This window comes from Artemia franciscana, chromosome 8 (genome assembly GCF_032884065.1).
Source record: "Artemia franciscana chromosome 8, ASM3288406v1, whole genome shotgun sequence".
Lineage (NCBI taxonomy): Eukaryota > Metazoa > Arthropoda > Branchiopoda > Anostraca > Artemiidae > Artemia > Artemia franciscana.
The window spans coordinates 14,734,862-14,744,519 of record NC_088870.1 but is presented as its reverse complement, the minus strand read 5'-3'; the positions used below and the strand labels follow the sequence as shown (position 1 = coordinate 14,744,519).

Here is a 9,658-nt window from a genome sequence, read left to right as displayed (position 1 = left end):
GTGCAAATATATAGCCCAAATTATATATTTTCCTATGTTCTGTCACTTGACTTTGTCTTGTCACGCGCTCAGCTGAAAGAAACTAACCAAGAAACCGGTTTGTCCTCGAGTTTTACACAGTGTGAATTTGAGTAAGTGACGCATAATACACAACTACCAAAATTCCTTCCCCCTACGAAAATTAATAAAACAACACTTCAATGAAAACTCTCTAATTTTGAAAGCCTTATGTTCCACAGGGGGGGGGGGGGGGGGGTATTTTCCGCGGGTGGGGGGGAGAGGGCGGTAAATGTCTAGAACGAGTTCCAGTCACCCATCTTGAGCAATATAAAAAAAAACTGCATGTGAAGCACTGAAGTGCTCCTTTTCTACATTTTTCTTTGCTACTAGTGGGGCACACCTATTTTAAAGAAGTTCGCCTCAACGAGAACCTGAGTTACTAAGGCCACAGATAACTTCAAAGAAGTCACATTATCAATTCTATCCAATACACTATCATGGCCAATTCGATTTTCTTTAGTTTATACTTTTTGCCATTCTCATTCACTCACAAAATAAGAGAAAAACCACTTTGTTGTGGTTTGTAAAATTTGGGGGCTCAAAGCTATTTGTCTCGGGTTTTAGACAATGAAAAATTATATAGTTGCCCTAGAATCTCATTCTCTGGCATTTTGGCCTTCTCTGGGAATTTTTTGGCACAAGATGGTAGAAAACGCTACTGCTCTGGCTAGCGGAGAAGGGGTCTCAAAACCTCCTATCTATGGTTAAGATGATGAAGAAATATTTGGTTATTGTAGAATTTTCATTCTCTAAAAATTTACTTCGGTGGCACAAAATGGCAGAAAGTGTCGCTTTGCTATTGTACGATCTCTTTTTTTCGTAAAAAGGGCACTAGATAAGATTATTTCATTTCAAATGAATCCTCTCCCAATAGTCTACGACGACTGATTTGTTAACTCCACTTCTGCATAAAAAAGAAGATACATCAGTGCTTTCTATGCAAAAAGGAGACTTTCCTTGTTGTTCAAAGTGGGGGGCTGCAATCCCTTGTTTGGGGGTCTTTGACTACGGTGATTCCAATGGTGCGGTTTCATTTAGATTTGATACTATTTTGTGTGTTTTAGGCTCTTTTTTAACCTCCCATAAGTTTATTTTTGCACCAGCGTTTTACTATCAAGATTAATCGAAACAACAATTATCATTTCTTTATCAGCTACAAATAGGAAGTTTTCCTTATTGTGTAATTAAACTTTTATTGTAATAGGCCGATCATAATGTTGCACTCTTTACTAGACTGTAGCTTTTGGTGCAACTATGAAAGGGAGTAAAACTGAAAACAATGCTGTTTTTCACATACCCATGCCCAAGACTAGCTTGTAATCGTCTCCTTTTTTAAAGTTTTTTCTTCATCCTTGAGTAATCTAATCATGTTAGGAAATGGGCTAAATTTAGGCATTGATGAAATTTCGTTGTGAATGGACCTTAGGCTGTCCTCAAAAGTGGGGTCAGCAAGGCATTGTAGATTAGGAGGATCAAAGTGTGATCGAATATAGAATGCCTTACTGAACCTCCTTCTAAGTACAGTTTAAGGTCTTTTCACAGTGAAATTTTATCAATCCCGAAATTAATCCTTTTCCAAAACCCTGATGCTAGTGATCAAACCAGTGATCGGTTTTCGGAACGGGGAGTGATAAAATTTTATTGTGAACGGGCCTTCAGCTGTTCCCAAAAGAGCAAAGATTGTAGATCAAGACAAATCCACTGCGCCATTACATGAACTATCTATTATTTACTTTTGTTTGCAATATTTCCTCTACCTGGATAAGGTTTGGGTATTAGTCAATTAGAAAATTATGTGAAAGATTCTGATTGGTTCGGCCGTCCTGTAGTGGCGCAGTGGTTTTGATCTCAGGTTGGTAACACGGGACCCAGAGCTTGAACCTAGCTGTAGCAACACACTACAGGGTTGGGGATTTGATTCCCGTGACGATAATATGTGATAGTGTCTCTATATTAATACAAACAAGAAGATGAAGATTGGCTCGGCCTTAACCAAGTTCAAATCGCCTGAACTTCAGTATTGGCTCGATGCAGCTCTGGAAATGAGCTAAATCTACTGAATTTGGTTTAAACTAATTTTCGAAATTAGCGCTAGCTGAAAACCCCGAAAATAGTAAAAAATCTCATTATGAATGGGCTTTAGAAGGAGAAAAAAAGAATAGCCCTATATTTGCACCTACCCGAGATTTTTTTTTTTTTTTTTTTTTGTCTTTTGTCTTCTTTTTCGTCTGAGAGAGGGGTTTCTATAGCTTTTGCTAGCATTGGCCCAAAGACTAGTTTATTAATTCCTTCCTAATGATTTAAGCATTTTTCACTTTGTATTTTTGTTCAAAATAAATCAATAAGAATCTTGGACCATTTTTTAAAACACCCTAGGAAGACAGAAGAATTTTATGAACTGAAATATCTTTTTCATTTCTTGATATTCTTGATTTACAACAAAATTTTCACCTTAATTTGGGTCTATGGTTTTTAAAATCCAACGTAGAGATGTGTTTTTAATAGTATAAAACTTTTGGTGAAAGTAAGCTGAGCGATTTATGAAAACCTAGGAATAGGTTTCCTTTCCCGTTTCTTAAAAATGAGAGGTCACGACTAAGTTTAAGATACCAACGTCCTTAGATTACGAATAAATATAAGTAAATTGGTGTAATAAGTCAATCACCATCACTCGATGCATATAAAAGATCGTGAAATATATTCCACCTCCATTAGTGGGGATTGAATGTATTATCGATTTATTTATAATTTGTTTTAGACTCACAATCTCGTCATGAAAGGAGAATTTGGTGAATAGAGAAAACAAAGGCGTATACAGATCTTGTTTTGTACCTAAGGATATTACATTACTCGGAACCAAGGTCGTATCCACGGGGAGGGAGTTTGCCCCCCCCCCCATTGAAATGTTTGTCCGACTCGTAAAAAACGTAACAGAAGTGAATATAAACGAATTTTTATGCGTATTGCAATTTTTTGGTACCCCCCCCCCCAAAAAAAAAATCTTTTTTAACTCATTTTTATCTCCGTGAGTCGATGTTTTTTCTCTGTGCCCAGTTGAATTGTAATTCCTTTTCTTTATCGTTAAAGGTTACATAACGAGTTGCCTCTGTGTCTCCTTTGTATAAAATTTATGCATAGCGTTTTTGTTTAATAAAGTCAAGTTCAAGTTTGTAAAAGTATTTTCTTGGACATTAATTTCTATTTCAGGGGGGGGGGGGTATTTGCACCCCCCTCCTATATTTTGGGGTATTTTGGTGATACTTTTGTTTGGTATTGTCATTTAACAAATCCCTCTTTTGGCTCAATGATTGAAAAATTGAAAAAAAACTACCCCCTCCCTTTCATGTATGTACGCCACTGTTTAGTTTCTGTCTTTTTTCTTTCTTCGCCTGTAACATTAAAACGTAATTTATCATTTACAGCCTATGAAGGTCACAGATTATCAGCGTAGAGGTTTGAGGTTGACGTCTATGTGGAGGCAGTTTCATTTCAGTTCCAAAAATTCACTGCTGCTCTTTTTTACTTTTTTTTTCATGTGATAAACCAGTCATGGCGTATGATGCAGTGTTTTTAATGGCGTTTCAACGATGTTGGGTTTGAAAGTGTCTAGATTGAATCTATTGTTAGCAATGAATGTTTGCTTGATATCTTTTCTCTAGTGAAATTATGATTTTATGTTCAGAAACTTTGAAAGAAAAAAAACAAGGCATTTTTTATTGTTATCATTGTCTCTTTTAAGTATTTTTTGTCGTAAATTGTAATTCTCTGTAAACTTTGAGCTTTTGTTAACTTACTCGCAAGCACAGATTGTGCACAATGTAATTGTTGGATGAATAAAAAATATTAGGGGGAGCGGGTGTTGAACCAACGCTATGAGAGTCCCGGGAAATATCTAAGTATGCCGATGTCTTTTCTGAATCATATTTCACCAACAATTTTGCCAAAAATTTAGCCTCGGGAGACTTGGTTTGGACTAAGTTGGTAGGGTGGATCCCCCCCCCCCTTGGGGTCCCATTTGCTCCTTATAGATACTACTATATCTGTGTTGAATCTTTGGGTAAAAAAAATGTATAATGATATTCAATGCTGAAAAGGTGAATTTCTGCTGCCATTCATGAAATGTCTAATCCTCTTGTTTTGTTCTTATTTGATGAAACATAGGTTATTCCCGTTTTGCTCCAATTGTTTTATCCCCGATGTCATTGGAGATTAGGAATTGAAAATTTTTCGCATAATTGATTTTTTAATATATTTTTAGTTGACTGTTATTTTCTAAATATACTAAGTTTTGACATAGGTACTTAATTCGTTTTATTGTTCTGTTTGTATTTCAATGAAGGAAATTCGTAAAGCCGCTAAGTTTTACTTGAATCGTAAGAAAGCATGTGAAATTTCTATTTTTTTTTTTTTTTTTCTCTTCGAAAAGTCGAAAAAGTATTTTTTTTTTATAAATAGCTATGTAACAAATATTATATAAAAATAAATAGACGATAATCTGAAATATTGAATTGTCGTGCTTATTTGACTAAAGCCTAAAAACACGGGACAATTCCGTTTTATTTTATTTTTTTTTCAGAAATAAAGCTCAAAAATGCCGAAAATAAGCATTTTCTCCAATAAAGTGGACTTAAAAAGAGACATCTTTGCTAATTTCAAATTGTGGGGAGTAGAAATTCAACTTCCATTAAGTAGGGATTGTACGAGATAAATGTACTACTAATCCAGGTGTAACTGTGGGGGGGGGGGATCCGTGTATTGCTAAAATTTTCAGTTCCTTTTAGACGAGGTTGTAATAAAAAAAATTCTTGTATTTATTTTTCATTTGTTTAGAAAAGGTTATTTGGCTTACTGTTAAAGATAAGAGTAGTCGTGTCAGGGTAGCAAAAAATGTTGTGCGACAAAAGACTTGCTTTGCTAGAAAAAGCTTGAAACCGAAAAAAAAAATAATACTAAATATGGGATCTGTTCTCTTCATGAAAAAATTGAAAAATTTGTGAAATGCAACTTTGGCGCCAGAAAATTCACGTCATTGTATATATTTTTCAATAAGGTAAATTTTAAAGAATATATCAATTCTGCTCTATCCTGTGAAAATAAGTTGTATATATATATATACATTCTTCTTAAATAAGTGAAAAAGTGGGGGCTTATATTTGAACCATCTTCTTTATTAAATTCTTATTCGAAACGTGAGCTGTAGTTTGGGGCTTGTGATGATAATAGCTAAACCTACCATTTTTTCTATCCTGTTTTTTCATGGATAAGCGTATCAAACAGGTACGAGTGACTTTAGTTGTGACTAATTGTAACTCTGTCATAGAACTGATTACTCGGCTGAAATTTTGAAATCACCGATTGATGAAGATTTTCTTAATAGGAAATTTTTGGCTTCTGAAAACAAAAAACTTTTAATTATTTGAAACTTTTAATTATTTTGGAAAGCTTTCTTATGCTAATTTTTATAATAAACTAAAACTTATCAGAATTTTTCCAGTACCTTATTGTGTATTATTAAAAAAAAGTAAATTTATCTAAAACACTGGGAATTCTGCCAATAAAAAAAAAAAAAAACCTGGCTACACTCTTTAACTTTTCTCAAATCTTCTGAATTTTTTCTAGTAAAACCTTTGAAAGGGCATTTTGCAAAAACTATGGATACGAAAAAATTCTAAAAAGCTTTGAAACTAATACAAGCTTGCGATAAAATACTTCGGTCATCGTAGTTCTTTTAACAGTGTAATTTCTACCAAGTTTGAACTTGCAGTTGCAAAAATGAGACAATAAATATCGATAAAGCTAGGATCAGTTCATAAATGTTAGAAAGTGTTTCATTGCTTTAATCGTTGGTATCTGTATTTAATGTAACTCTAGTAAGTCTAGTTTCTAATTTTTTGGGACGTTTCGCACATAGGTTTATTACCTCAAACAGATCAGCATAAAGAAAAGAATTGCAATAAACGATCTATGACGTTTTCATTTATAATAGACAGTAGGCAGTATTGTGCCAAGGCGAGCACTTTACACTTTTTCTTCCGTGCATAAGCAACAAGTAGAGCAATTGGGATTTCTTTTTTTTTTTTTTAATGTAAGACAATGGAACGCAGCTTTAAATGAATATTTCGACCGTATATCCAAGGACTGTCCTCAGTAAAACAAATGAAGAAAAAACGAATCAGTGACGGTTCTGGCTTCTCTTGTGGCCGAGGCAAAATCTTGGCTAGCCCCGCCCCCCGTCTCCCTGAAAACCTTCAGGCCAAATTTTAATAAAAAATTTTATTTATTAACAAATCCATTTATTTAAATCTTTCTTTTTTTAGTTTAGCTTATATTTGCTGCCAACTGCGCCCTCTACTTCAATAAAAGTAAAATTTAAAAAATTACAAAATGATTATAACTGTTAGATTATTCATTTGAAATATTTCGCTCCTAGGATAAGTGCCCCTCTGTCCTCTCCCCTAAAACCACCTTTAAAACATATAGAATCCGTTAGTAATCGCTATGTCGTCTATTCTGTTTTAATACGTCTTTGATTTGTTAGTATAAATTGTAAGTGCGAAGATGTATACACATATATATTTTTCTTTGTGTGTTTTCGAATTTGTTTGGCTATTGAAATTGAGTTACGAGGTTTCGCATTTCCCGGCTCATTACTTAATGAGTCAAATAATCTCAAATCGAAATTTAGTGCTTAGTTATGTATTGTGTTAAGCGACTAGAATTATATTTCTTTTGTCTAAAATTGATTTGTGATTTTTTTCTAAGGAAACATATTAGGTATTAGATGTTTATTTAGTTGTTGTTTTGAATTGATTCCTTTAAAATGGTTTTTCGGATTGACATAAAATACAGTGTTTGCATAATTCGAGTGGCTTAGTAGCCAAATCAGTAAACTTTGTTGACGAGCAACTTCATAAAAAGCTATTTTAAATGAAATATATTAGGTATTAGACATTTGTTTACTCACTATTTAGAATTGAATCATTGTGAATGGTTTTCGGATTGAAATTCCGTGTTCGCAGAATTCGAGTGGTTTAGTACCCAAATCAGTTAAATTCATCAAAAGCAACTTCATATGAAGCTTCAATTTAGATTTTTTTTTTTTTTTTCACTATTTAGCATTGATTCATTTTGAATGGCTTTTGTATTGAACTGAAATACAACGTTTGCTCAATTCGAGTGGCTCATTAGCCAAACCAGTAAACTTCATTAAAAAACAACTTCATAAGTAGCTACATTAAATTATATATATGTTTATTCGCTATTTAGAATTGAACCATTGTGCATGCCTCTCCGATTAAAATTCTGTGTTTGCAGAATCCGAGTGGTTCAATAGCTAAATCAGTCAAATTCATCAAAAATAGCTTCATAAAGTGCCTCATTTTAGATATTTGTTTTCTCGCTATTTAGAATTGATTCATTTTGAACGGCTTTCGGATTGAACTTAAATACAATGATGCACAATTCGAGTTAACTCAGTAGCCAAATAAGTAACCTTCATTGAAAAACAACTTCATAAATAGCTGTATTAAATGAAATATATTAGGCACTAGATATTTGTTTACTTCGCTATTTAGAATTGAATCATTGTGAATGGTTTTCAGATTGAAATTCCGTTTTCGTACAATTCGAGTGGTTTAGTAGCCAAATCAGTCAAATTCATGTAAAGCAACTTCATAAGAAGCTTCATTTTAGATATTTGTTTACTCGCTATTTAGAATTGATTCATTTTGAATGGCTTTTGGATTGAACTGAAATACAGTGGTTGTACGATTGGAGTGACTCCGTGGCCAAATCAGTCAAGTCCATCAAATAAAAGGTCTAAAGCCGAACTGGCCAGCTATGACAAAAAAAAACACAACAAAGAAATGAATATAAGGACAACAAACGGGTCTATGGCCAGTAAATGAAAACGAAGAGAAACAAAAAATCAAATGGTTATTTCGCCTGTATGCAACAAGGTGTCTTCAGCGTAAAAAAAAACAACAGCAAACAAACAAACTAGAAAAGTTTCAGGCAGGTTGACGAAGAATTTAAAAATTGACATAGGACCATTGGATTGCCTGGAATGAGAGGTAAACAAGGCGCATATTAGGTATTATATGTTTGTTTAGTTGGTATTTTAAATTGATTCGTTTTAAATGGCTTTTCGGATTGACCTGAAATACAGTGTTTACACAATTCGAGTGGCTCAGTAGCCATGTACTCAGTAAACAAGGCACGCCTATCTATGATCTTAGGCAGGTTGAACCAAGAATTTAGAATTGACAGAGGACCATTAATTTGCGTGGAATGACAGGCAAATAAGCGTCTAAAGTCAATATATCTATATATATATATATATATATATATATATATATATATATATATATATATATATATATATATATATATATATATATATAAATATATATATATATATATATATATATATATATATATATATATATATACAACATAGACTAATATAAAATATATAATATACAGTAATTTACATTTACAATTGGCAGCTATCTTCATGAAACCACAAAAGTAATTGGATTAAAAGTTTAAAATAGCAAATGAAATAGAATATATTATTGCGACATAATTTGTAATATGTAAAGCTTTTGATGCTGCTAGTAGTTTAGGCTTGTTACTTGAACTAATCCCTTGGACATTTGCAAGACTTTATTTTTGAATATGGGTTCATTTTTTAAAATAATATCATAAATAGGATCACTGTTTATATTACCAAAATCTCTATTAATTGATAAACATGGGAAAATATGTTTTTTCCTAATGTTTCGCTCATTGAGTGAAATCTTACATTGGAAATGGCTGCTGCTTCCTCGGACTGTACAAATGGTCCGGATTATAAAAGATATGTTCTGCTAAAGCTGAAGTAAAACTTTCTGGATAGGGCGTAATATTTTTTGATTTTTTTTTTTTTTTTCTCCCTTTGTTTCCATTTACTGGCCATAGACCCGTTTGTCGTCTTCACATTCATTTCTTCCTTTTGTAAGTGCATCAAAAAGGAACTTCATAAGAAGCTGCACTTAAAGAAATCTGTAAGGTATTAGATGTTTGTTTACTTGCTATTATGCTTGATTAATTTGAATGATTTTTGGATGGAACTGAAGTACAATGGTTGCACAATTCGAGTAGCTTAACGGCCAAATTCATCAAAAGCAACTTCATAAGAAGCTTCACTTAAAGAAATATGTAAGGTATTAGATGTTTGTTTACTTGCTATTTTACTTGATTAATTTGGATGACTTTTGGATGGACCTGAAGTACAATGGTTGCACAATTCGAGTAGCTTAATGGCCAAATTAATCAAATTCATCAAAAGCAACTTCATAAGAAGCGTCATTAAAGGGTATATGTTAGCCATTAGATACTTGTTTCATCCCTATCCGGTGTTGATTCGTTTTGAACAGCTTCCGGATAGCCCTGAAATACAAAGGTTGCAAATTCGAGCGTCGAAATGATCAGTCGAAGATTCGAATAAGATAGCCCCTAAGAGATCAGTCAATTTAAAAAAAAAAAAACCAACCTCGTAAATAACTCCATCAAAAGAAATATATTAGGCATTGTATATCTATTTACTTGATATCTT

The 9,658-nt window shown here is 33.1% G+C and overlaps 1 long non-coding RNA gene across 1 annotated transcript in view; it reads left to right on the top strand.

Annotated features, from left to right (window-relative positions):
- The window catches only part of LOC136030024 (uncharacterized), an 8,809-nt gene extending 2,010 nt beyond the window's left edge, over window positions 1-6,799 (top strand). Inside the window, exon 2 of the long non-coding RNA XR_010618173.1 lies at window positions 3,483-6,799. This is a non-coding gene — a long non-coding RNA (uncharacterized LOC136030024). The remainder of the gene's footprint in view (window positions 1-3,482) is intronic.
- Window positions 6,800-9,658: the final 2,859 nt, after the last annotated feature.